This window comes from Salvelinus fontinalis, unplaced genomic scaffold (genome assembly GCF_029448725.1).
Source record: "Salvelinus fontinalis isolate EN_2023a unplaced genomic scaffold, ASM2944872v1 scaffold_0059, whole genome shotgun sequence".
NCBI lineage: Eukaryota > Metazoa > Chordata > Actinopteri > Salmoniformes > Salmonidae > Salvelinus > Salvelinus fontinalis.
The window spans coordinates 327,899-340,718 of record NW_026600268.1 but is presented as its reverse complement, the minus strand read 5'-3'; positions in this window follow the sequence as shown (position 1 = coordinate 340,718).

The window sequence follows — 12,820 nt, the reverse complement described above, 5'->3', positions numbered from 1 at the left end:
ATGTTTTGTAAGTTAATGCAGTGATATTTATTGCTCTGACGTCACTTTTGGAATCTTGCAAAGAACTGGCTAACAACAAACTCACGTTTCTCCTCAAAGTCAAACCCACCCAAAATGATCTGACACTTTACTATTTCATTACAAAACCCCAGGCCTTTCAGCGTTTACTGGTCTCTTTATCTTGACATCTTTACAAAGGCCTATAAGGAGTTGTCTGGACCTGGGTTCAAATAGTATTCATCTTTATATATATATATAAATGTGTGTGTGTGTGTGTACTTTGATTGTGCCTGCATAAAGTGTGTGAGTGTTTGATTGTGCCTGCATAAAGATGACAGATGGTCAGAATTAGTTTGGACTTTTGGGACTATTCCATTGGATCCATTCACTGTGCCAGTCAAGCTCAATCAAGCCCAGCTAAAGTAATTGAATACTACTTGAACCCAGGTCTGGATTTGTCTTGTGCAATCCCTTTTTCAGCTTCTTAATCTGTTATAACCCTTACTTTACATGTATGGTGCCGCTCAGTCCCTCTGTAGGCGGCTTTGTGCCCTACATCTCCCTTTCTCTCTCTTCCTCTCCTCTCTGTACATTCCTCTTGCTTTTATCACGCTATAGGAAAGCTGTGTGTGTGTGTGTGTTTAGGCTATAGGAAGGCCATGGCCATCAACAGACTTCCATGTAGGAGTTATGTATGTTATGGGAGGGTTGGGACATGTGTCAATCTTAGTCAATTTATTGCTCATTTTGTCCAAAAGCTTTGTTTGCACCAGCTAGAAGTAGCCATTTCCAACCCACCGATAGGAGAATTTGTAGACCTATTTGAGCTGTAAACTAGACAGCAACGCCTTAGTGAAACACACATGCTACATTCACAAAGGCTGTGGCCTATCTATAAAATAATAAGGGGTCAGATGTGGGCCAGTGGGTGACATGCAAACTAAGGAATGCTTTGTGTACCTTTCAGACACACACATTGTTTGTTTTAGTCAGTTAGTGCAGGCCTACTGCCTTCTTTTCTAGTCACCCTTAACTTGACCTGTTTTTGGACAAAATGTGTCTAAACCAGGTAACGTTAAGGGTGACTAGTAAAGATGGCAGTTTATCCAAATCAAAGTTTAGCATCCTTCACCAATGTTTGATTTTAAACTTTAAAAACTCACCCCCACACTCCAAATCAATTATGGGCTACAGGAAGAGAGGGAGAGCTGTGAAAAATGTAAACATCAACATTAACAGACACCCCTGTTTTTCCTAGCCACCGTGCTTCTACACCTGCATTACTAGCTGTTTGGGGTTTTAGGCTGGGTGTCTGTACAGCACTTCGAGATATTAGCTGATGTACGAAGGGCTATATAAAATAAAATTGATTGATTGATTGATTGATTGATTAAATCCCACTATTCTTAGTCGGACCTCTTCTTCCTCCCCTGTTGTGGTGGCCTGGATGTGTCTCAAATGGCACCCTATTCCGTACATTGTGCACTACTTGTCAAAAGTAGTGCACTATATAGGGAATAGGGTGCCATTTGAGATGCAGGCTTGACTGACTGCAGTAGCCTTCCCATATCCCCCATATGGGGTACTTGGAGGTCCAACAATAACATATGGAAGCGCTTTGTAGGTCAGACAGACTCCAAGGGAAACACATGACTTGTAGGTCAGACAGACTCCAAGGGAAACACATGACTTGTAGGTCAGACAGACTCCAAGGGAAACACATGACTTGTAGGTCAGACAGACTCCAAGGGAAACAAATGACTTGTAGGTCAGACAGACTCCAAAGGAAACAAATTACTTGTAGGTCAGACAGACTCCAAAGGAAACAAATGACTTGTAGGTCAGACAGACTCCAAGGGAAACAAATGACTTGTAGGTCAGACAGACTCCAAGGGAAACAAATGACTTGTAGGTCAGACAGACTCCAAAGGAAACAAATGACTTGTAGGTCAGACAGACTCCAAGGGAAACACATGACTTGTAGGTCAGACAGACTCCAAGGGAAACAAATGGCTTGTAGGTCAGACAGACTCCAAGGGAAACACATGACTTGTAGATCAGACAACAAATGACTTGTAGGTCAGACAGACTCCAAGGGAAACAAATGACTTGTAGGTCAGACAGACTCCAAAGGAAACAAATTACTTTTCCTCTCCCTCTCTAGGTTTTACTATGCAGTAGGTCAACAAGTTAAACTGTTCAACAGTAGCTTCTTGCTACTATCTATCCCAGGGGTTCTTAAACTTTATCAGCTCAAGACCCAAATGAGAAAATTGACCGTGACCCAAATTGCCCTTTAACGACTGATTTTAAATCTGATTTTAAACCTAACCTTAACCACACTGCTAACCTTATGCCTAACCCTTACCTTAAATTAAGATAAAAAAGCAAAAACAAATCCATATATTTTTACGACTTTGCAGCTTGGCCATCTAGTGGGTCGATATGACTGTACATTCTATTGTTCATTCAGTGCACTGCTGAGTACCATAAAGAGGTAGACATACACAACAGACGACACACTGACGCAGCTGCTATTGTCATGACCTAGTTAAGAACACCTGTACCAGTCAAATCATCTCCCCTTCACATGATGGGTCAAACCATCACAAGCTCAGTTCATTTAACCCTCAGACTTCACCATGGTATGTACAGGCCTGACCGGGGCATATGGAGAAATGTAATGGACCAGCTAAGTGGTGATGCTCTTGACCAGTCTTACTCTCACTCCTACCAATTTTCAACAGTGTAGAGCCACCACTGAACATATCGATGGTAGAACTACTAGTGACTAGTTGGCCTACGACTAGTTGGCCTACGACTAGTTGGCCTACATGTGTTTGGGTGTGTTTGATTGAGTGCAGCAGTGTGTGTCAAAGTGTATCCTCCCCTGCAGCCTGAGAGGAAAGCCACTGCTCTGGGTAGTGGCTGGAGTCTTTGGGTCTCTGAGACAGAGAGTATTGTTATTGCTAATCACCAGACCAGTACAGCCAGTACCACTCTGTTCTGTTTAGTAAACTGGCTAGTGACCTGTTGTTCCTGTTCCTGAAGTGACTTCCTGTTCGCATGTCACAAGACACTCCCCCTCGTAGACTGTCACAGTGGTGTGATGTTCTGACCCCGCCCCTTTGTGACATCGCTGGCCAATGGGAGATGGCGGAATGGCAATATGTAAATAGTCAGGTGAGGTGACGATACAGGAGATCGTGTCTATGAGCCTATCCCCTGGGGACAAACATTGTTTGTCACCTGTGTTTCAGTGTGTATCTTAAAGCCATAGGGGTCTAGCACACTGTGGATCTAGACTAGTTTGAATGGCTATAAAGGGCGATAGCTTTGTGCATCTGTCAACAGAGATGCTGATGGAGTGTATGTGGATACAGACCCTGTATAATTTCCATTGCTCTGCACTTTCACATGTTTTACCTGCAGGTGTCACTTTACCCATCATAACACTATTATAGCTTAGCTTCAATACAACATACTGCATCTAACGAAGGGGAGTGAAGGTTAGGCCAAAAAAACAAGCCCAGAATTGCACCACCAGCTTTGTATTGCAGTTATATCTTTAATTGAAAGATTTATCAGAAGACTGTTGATCTACAGTAAAACTGTACTGAATGTCCCGCTGGGGCCTCCCGGGGCCTCCTGGGGCCACCAGTACAAAAATGTATGCAATCAGTTGTTATAAGCCACTTTAAGTAAAGGTGTCTGCTAAATGGCATACATTATTATAAATGTTGGCAAACTTTTTGCACATGCATAGGTACCGCTCAAAAACCTGACAGAAATATCACGAGGATGACAAGGTGATCCTATGTATTCTCTATCCATCGGATGTTCCTGGCTGTCTAGGTAGACTCCACGTGTAGACCACTCCTACTAAGGAATGTGGTTGCTAGTTCCTGTCAGATGTTATTCATTGATAGAGAACAGGTCTGTCCTTGAGGAGTGGATAACGACATCACAGCTCATAGACTAATCTACTCATTCACTTCTTGCATAGCTCACCTATATATACTTTATATAAGTAAGCTAAATACCATTCAAATCAAATGTAAACTTTGTAAACAACAGGTGTAGACTAACGGTGAAATGCGTACTCACGAGCCCTTCCCAAAAATGCAGAGAGAGAAATAATAGACAAATAATAACACAAGGAATAAATACACAATGAGTAACGATGACTTGTCTATATACACGGGGTACCAGTACAGAGTCCATGTCTAGGGGTACAAAGTCATTTAGGTAGATAGAGTGCCTTCAAAAAGTATTCACAGCCCTTGACTTTTACCACATTTTGTTGTGTTACAGCCTGAATTTAAAATGGATTAAATAGTGATTTTTGTGTCACTGGCCTACACGCAACACCACATATTTTAAATGTGGAATTGTTTTCTTTTAAAAAAAATTGACAAATGAATAAATAATGAAAAGCTGAAATGTCTTGAGTCATTATGTATTCAACCTCTTTGTTTTGGTAAGCCTAGATAACTTTAGGAGTAAACATTAGCTTTTTATGTCACATAATAAGTTGCATGGACTGTGCAATAATAGTGTTGAACATGATTTTTGTATGACTACCTCATCTCTGTACACCACACATATAATTATCTGTAAGGTCCCTCAGTCGAGCAGTGAATTTCATACACAGATTCAACCACAAAGAATAGAGGTTTTCTAATCCCCGCAAAGAAGGGCACCTGTTGGTAGATGGGTAAAAAAACAAAACAGACATTGAATATCTCTTTGAGCATGGTGAAGTTATTAATGACACTTTGGATGGTGTATCAATACACCCAGTCACTACAAATATACAGGCGTCCTTCCGAACTCAGTTGCCACAGAGGAAGGAAACCGCTCAAACTCCAGCCATTACCACGAGCCCATCAACCCCAATTAAGATCCCACCAACCTCCTGTGCATTACAGCATTTTGTGTAGATTGTTAATTTTAAAAATTACAATGAAATTAATTTGAATCCCATTTTGTAACACAAAGTGTGAAGAAATCCAAGGGGTCTGAATACTTTTGCAAGGCACTGTATATAGTCAAATGTGATATAATAGCCACACCTTGATGACTTAAAATGGATCATATTGACATACATGTGTCGTATCTTTTGACTATAGTGAGAGGAAACATTGCAACATTGCTATCAGTCAGGGTTAGTACTAGGAGGTACCATGCAGACAAGATTGTGTTAGGGAGTGAGAGAGAGTATTGGGTCAAATGAAACAAATCTCCATCATTTTGACTGCCGTAGTGGGATCCAAGCCCTTGGCTTTATCTACAGTACACAGATGCATTCTCTCTTGTGTCTAGGAAGGAGATAAGGGGCTGTATGTACAATGTATCAAATGTCTCAGAGCAGGAGTGCTGTGAATCAATAAGATGGACGGGGGGACCGGTGCCAGTATTCACAAAGAGTCTCAGAGCAGGAGAGCTGATCAAGGATGAGTTTAGCCTTGTAGAGATGTAATAGGATTAAACTGACAAGAGGGGACCTGATCCTAGAACACCACTCCTACTCTGAGATGCTTGACACATTCGGCCTGGAGTGTTAGAGTTGGGAGTTGATTGATAGACGGTGGTGTCTATTTGAAGGACTGGTATAACTGGACTCTTAAGTATCACCTAGCTATGACCAGCCCCTAAAAGGAACATTCTTGTCAAGTACTCTTAATTGTGTGACTTTTGCTTGTCACTCTTGTCAATGGCACTGTCACTGAGTGGTGTGCAGTAACGGTTTGTGGGCAAAATAACTGGGGAAGCCAGAAAAAAGACATATCACACCCTAAGTGTTGTGATAATTGTGTTGTTTGCTCTATAACCTGTTAGTTCATATGCCTTGCGACCATGATATATAGGCCTAAAGGCCGAGACAATAAGAAGACACGGTGGCAGAATAAATTCGCAGGTTAATGAGAAGGGTGTGCCTGAAACGATGCACATAACTCTGCAATGTTGGGTCGTATTGGAGAGAGTCTCAGTCTTAAATCATTTCCCACACACAATCTGTGCCTGTATTTAGTTTTCATACTAGTGAGGGCCGAGAATCCACTCTCACATAGGTATGTGGTTGCAAAGGGCATCAGTGTCTTAACAGCGCGATTTGCCACGGCAAGAAACTCTGAGCGCAGCCCTATCCAGAAATCTAGCAGTGGCTTCTGATTCAATTAAATTTTCACAGAACCGCTTGTTGCAATTTCGATGAGGTTCTCTTGTTCAGTTATCGGTAGGTGGACTGGAGGCAGGGCATGAAAGGAATAACGAATCCAGTTGCTTGTGTCATCCGTTTCGGGAAAGTACCTGCGTAATTGCACACCCAGCTCACTCAGGTGCTTCGCTATATCACATTTGACATTGTCCGTAAGCTTGAGTTCATTTGCACACAAAAAAATCATACAATGATGGAAAGACCTGTGTGTTGTCCTTGTTAATGCAGACAGAAAAGAGCTCCAACTTCTAAATCATAGCCTCAATTTTGCGGAGAGTCCCTGTAATCCTAGATTCAGGTCATTCAGGCGAGAAAAAAACATCACCCAGATAGGCCAGTCGTGTGAGAAACTCGTCATCATGCAAGCGGTCAGACAAGTGAAAATGATGGTCAATAAAGAAAACTTTAAGCTTATCTCTCCAAAAAACGTGTCAATACTTTGCCCCTTGATAACCAACACACTTCTTGTATGTTGTAAAAGCGTTACATTGTCGCTGTCCATATCATTGCATAATGCAGAAAATACACGAGAGTTCAGGGGCCTTGCTTTAACAAAGTTAACCATTTTCACTGTAATGTCCAAAACGTCTTTCAAGCTGTCAGGCATTCCCTTGGCAGCAAGAGCCTCTCGGTGGATGCTGCAGTGTACCCAAGTGGCATCGGGAGCAACTGCTCGGACGCGCGTTACCACTCCACTATGTCTCTCTGTCATGGCCTTTGCACCACCAGTACAGATACCAACACATCTTGACCACCAAAGTCCATTTGATGTCACAAAGCTGTCCAGTACTTAAAAAATATCCTCTCATGTTGTCCTGGTTTCCAGTGGTTTGCAGAAGAGGATGTCTTCCTCTCTAAACGAAACGGACATATACCAAGAGCTGTGCCAGGCCCGCCACGTCTGTTGACTCATCCAGCTGTAACGCATAGAATTAACTGGCTTGTATGTGAAGCAGTAATTGTTTCAAAACATCTCCTGCCATGTAACTGATGCGTCGTGAAACAGTGTTGTTTGATGAAGACATTGTCTGTATAGTTTTTTTGGCCTTTTCCATCAGCATTGTCCCAGCCATATCCACGGCAGCAGACAAAATGAAGTCCTCCACAATAGTATGGGGCTTGCCTGTCCTAGCCACTCGGTAGCTCAACATATAAGATGCTTCTAGCCCTTTCTTATTAACAGTATCTGTTGCTTTTATACATGTCTTACTACTTGAAAGTCATCTTTATTCTCACTCAAAAAACTCCTGTGGCTTATTTTTCAAATGTTCATGTTTCGTTTCTAAATGTCTGTGCAAGAGTGAAGGTTTCCCGCGAGAGCGTAACGGTTAATGTGATTGGATGCTAATTATTTGACTAGGCTACCTGTATTTGACATTGTGTTGTTATTTTGCTGAACACTAGATGGTTTAATTGTATTTTTGGCAGTGAAACGAGGCTACTCAGGCGAGACAAAAACCTTACCCAAATGTATAGCCCCGTTGGAAAATATAAATGCACTGTTTGAAAATGTGACGAAAAATAAATTAATAATAATTTTCAAGCAAGTTCATGTTTCCGACATTTTCGGAACACTAAACAACTATTGATTTAGAACCACGGAGAGTTTACCGTAAGTCGCTAAGAAAACAGGTGCTGCCTCCACTATTCCAGCACCATTTCAATTTCAATATACCAAAAACATTTAGTCCAATCAATGTAAGCTACAGTAAATATGATGTGGCTGTCCATGGTTCTGATTTCTGTGTGTGTGTGTGTGTGTGTGTGTGTGTGTGTGTGTGTGTGTGTGTGTGTGTGTGTGTGTGTGTGTGTGTGTGTGTGTGTGTGTGTGTGTGTGTGTGTGTGTGTGTGTGTGTGTGTGTGTGTGTGTGTGTGTGTGTTCGTGCAAGTATACTTTTTTTTGACTCACCCTACTTGTAGACAAACGCCAATGCTATCCTCCTCTCTTTCATGTTGACGAAACGGTCTATCACTCTGTCATACAGTACACATATATTTTGTTGTCCTAGCCTACCTAGCTAAAATGCTTGCTCGCTAGCCTAACTTCCTTTCATGGGCAATGATGCGCCAGGCCAGCTAGTTAACATTAATCTACTAGCTACATGTTGAACTTCCATCCTCTCAGGCCAGGGGCACAATGTATGAATTTATGGTGGGATCAGAATCGCAATTATAATAATTTGCCAGTACAGAGAATTAAGTATCCCTATCTCCATCCATGGCTAATTTAGGAAACAGACAATTCTAGCTAGCTAGCCACCGGAGGACAACAACACAACGAGACGCAACAATTCAAGTTGTTTCTGTCAATGACGTATACTCCCGATGAATTTGATGAGTGATGCCAAATCCAAACTGGCTTCCCTTGACACTTTTTGGGGGTCAAGGGAGGCCAACTGCTCACTGGCTTCCCTTGCATTCAATGCTACAGGCGGCAATAATGTCATACCCTTTTGGACCAGACAGCATCAGATAGATGGCCTACACATACAGAGACAGAGGGGCGCTGTTTTGCTCGCTCAGGTGCTTTCTCCGGTGAGATACATTCAGCCTCTTGCGAATTGAAGGAAAATTATGAAACACAGAGAGACGAAAGAAATAATTTGAAAATAAATAAATAACCTGTATACACGGATACACGCCGCTGGTGGTGTGATCTTTGTTTGTTCAATCCCAGCTCCCTCTCTGGTTTAGTTTCCAAGCAAAAGTCTCCAGCTGTTAAAGCAATCTTGAACCAAAGACTGTAATGTTGCAGAGTTCTCTTCTGACTTCAATAGAGTGCTATAAGTGTAGATTCTCTTCCCACAACTTCCCACAACTCACTATTGGTGGTTGATTCCACATCTTAATTCCCCTGTTCCGGAACTCTCTCCCTGTTCCATTATGCAAGTAGAGTGCTGATTTGAGTCTCTGGTGTATAGAGAGAGGAGTGGGAGGATAGAGGGAAGATCCATCATTATGGATGAATTATGGATGCTGTTAAATGATGACAGGATGTTGTCTGTAGTTTGAGACCATCTGCACTACAGACAGTTCTACAGTTAGATTCTAGAACTCCCATGTGTGTAATTCCATGTTCGGGGGAAATGTATGGGTAGTCTCACAGCCAGATCAATCCAAGTTTTTTGGTTGTCTGATCTCCACAACTTTGTTGTGGGGAAAAAAAGCATTTCGCTACACTTGCATTAACATCTGCTAACCATGTGTATGTGACAAATAAAATTTGATTTGATTTGACTTTGTATTACATTATGCATTTTATTATCTGAAGTCTGGATGGAAATACACTTAGATTTGTAGGTCTACTGGCAATTCCTCACAAAACCTGCGTTAAAAGAAACACCTTTATACACACCGTTTATACACCCTTGAATACATCCTTACCTATCACATTTTCCATTGCAAAGACAAGTGATGACTCAGGGAAACCAATGTACTGTAACTTGAATCAAACCATCATTGCAGAGTCATGATGTTTCCCTTTGAACAGCTCTAAAGTGAAGACCAACTGTACACTTTGGGTGGTTCCCAATGAGCCACTTTAAAAGAGAACATGAAACGCGACAATGTGCACATTCATCAATCTCTCTACACTGTAATTGTCCTAAATAACCCATTTCAGTGAGGTTACTGAAATACCCTGTAATACTGCAGAGAGTATAATATGAGTTTATCCCTAGCAATCCAGTTTTAGGCTTTCAGGACCATGATATTACACGTACAGTACAGTTGAGTCATTCTTGACTGGAGGGTTCTTTCTGAGGGCCTTATGACTTTCCAAAATGTGCTAGTTTCCTTGTTACAAATACATAGGAACTCTATTGTATAATGAAAATGACTGGATAATTGTAAAGGAGAATTTGGGTCGCAAGGACTTCATTGTAAACGTCCTTGTCACAAGTCAGCAACTTCATTGTTCACAGGGAATGACTGGATTATCATAGAATAGAATTGGGTGACCTTGACATATTGGGGCAGGAAATGTTAGACCAAAGTTCTAGGCTGTTCTCAACACTGCATTACTCCCACAATGGTAATCCAAGTGGAATATTCTCTAAGTGAGAATAAAAACATGTTTAAATTAGCTTAGAACACACAGCCTGCACATTGCATTCCTTATTAGTAGTCAAGTGTGATCAAACTGACATGTTTCATCAGTAAGAATTTTTTCTTAACGGACTTTCCTAGTTAAGTAAATGTTAATAAATAAATAGGTTGGGTGCAGGGCTGAAAACAGAACCGGCACACTCAGAAGCTTCACCTATTTATTTATGAACCTTTATTTAACTAGGTAAGTCAGTTAAGAACAAATTCTTATTTACAATGACGGCCAATCGGGGAACAACGTTCAGTTGTTTGTTCGGGGGCAGAACGACAGATGTTTACCTCGTTAGCTCGGGGATCCGATCCAGAAACCTTTCGGTTACTGGCCCAACGCTCTAACCACAACGTTTAGTTCCTGCAAGGATCTTCATCAGGTCCTGATGAAACATTGTTTGTTTATGAATACAGGTGCGTGGTGGAGTTTGAGTGTGCCGGCTCTATTTATTTTATACCTTGCTGTATCTTCACCTTGACACGTGATAACAAAAGCTGCACTTACACTGGTGGTAAAAGGCTTTGTAAAACACACACACTGACGGGAAGGAGATGTCAGTGAGAGACTGAATACAATACTGCGCATAACTTTAGGAAACATTAACAACTGACTGAGAACAAAAATAAGTTGTAGCTTAGGCCTTCGTCCCGAAAAAACGGTAAAACTGAAAGCCTACATCAAAAAGCCTTATTAGATTGGCTTCCCACCGTTATCAGGAACGGGTTGAGTAATACAGTATGTTCAGTGGCTAGAACGTTAAGTACAAGTTCTGTATTTTTTGGGTTCTAACGATGACACAGCCATACAAGGAAGACACTATCTGTGCAGTGGGATGAAAGAGACGTGACAGATAAACCTTGATCATTATTTTTTATTTTATTTAACAAAATAATCAAACACAAACAAAACAATGGTCACTGAGATTGGATTCTCTGAACAGGAAAATTAAGAATCAACAAGAAGAACAATTTGCATGTAACAGGCAAGCTGCAGTTGGTGCTCTGTCCTGTGGACTCGTACATCTTAGGGTGATACACAACATTGTGCTTTACACACCATAAAACACTGCACAACGGGGGCAATTTAGTCTATAAAATGTAAAATCTTCCATCAGCTTTGAATGAAAATATAACCTTATAACAGAACAAACATTAACTTCACCAGAACCATAGATATATGGATCTGAACTTTACACTGTTGTTCAGACCCAGCAGTGTCATTCACACAACCAAGATAATGATTCAATGGATAATGAATCAAGATAATGAACATTGGTTGGTTGGTTATGATGATGGGACAATATTAACAACTGTGTAACCATTCACACAACCAAGATAATGATTCAATGGATAATGAATCAAGATAATGAACATTGGTTGGTTGGTTATGATGATGGGACAATATTAACAACTGTGTAACCATTCACACAACCAAGATAATGATTCAATGGATAATGAATCAAGATAATGAACATTGGTTGGTTGGTTATGATGGGACAATATTAACAACTGTGTAACCATTCACAGTAGACACAAGAGCTTGGGAAAAGAAAACATCCAATCAAGATATTTATATATGCATATATATAAATAAATAAAACAAATCTGTAATATGTACAACATTTTTCACGTTTTAAAATGTACAAAATGAACAGGGTGATACCACAGCGAACTGAGGATGTAGTATTTACAGAAACATAGAAACTATATACATATTCTCAAAAATAATAATTAGTATTGTCATGTCATACCAGGATGTCATTCACCATCATTCACCATGTCAGCTTTCCACCTCAATAAAAAAATCAAACGGAGGGTGTTTTCTTCATGGCTTAACTCTTTAGAACAGTGAGCAGCATACAGACAAAAACCAGTGGCCTTCAGTTAGCCTTCAACTACTGGCCGTCAACTAGCATTCAGCTGCTGGCCTTCAACTAGCATTCAGCTGCTGGCCTTCAACTAGCATTCAGCTGCTGGCCTTCAACTAGCATTCAGCTGCTGGCCTTCAACTAGCATTCAGCTGCTGGCCTTCAACTAGCATTCAGCTGCTGGCCTTCAACTAGCATTCAGCTGCTGGCCTTCAACTAGCATTCAGCTGCTGGCCTTCAACTAGCATTCAGCTGCTGGCCTTCAACTAGCCTTCAGCTGCTGGCCTTCAACTAGCCTTCAGCTGCTGGTCTTCAAGTAGCCTTCAGCTGCTGGCCTTCAACTAGCATTCAGCTGCTGGCCTTCAACTAGCATTCAGCTGCTGGCCTTCAACTAGCATTCAGCTGCTGGCCTTCAACTAGCCTTCAGCTGCTGGCCTTCAACTAGCCTTCAGCTGCTGGTCTTCAAGTAGCCTTCAGCTGCTGGCCTTCAACTAGCATTCAGCTGCTGGCCTTCAACTAGCCTTCAGCTGCTGGCCTTCAACTAGCCTTCAGCTGCTGGCCTTCAAGTAGCCTTCAGCTGCTGGCCTTCAAGTAGAATTCATAGCCTTCAGCTACAGGCATTCAGCTATCTTTA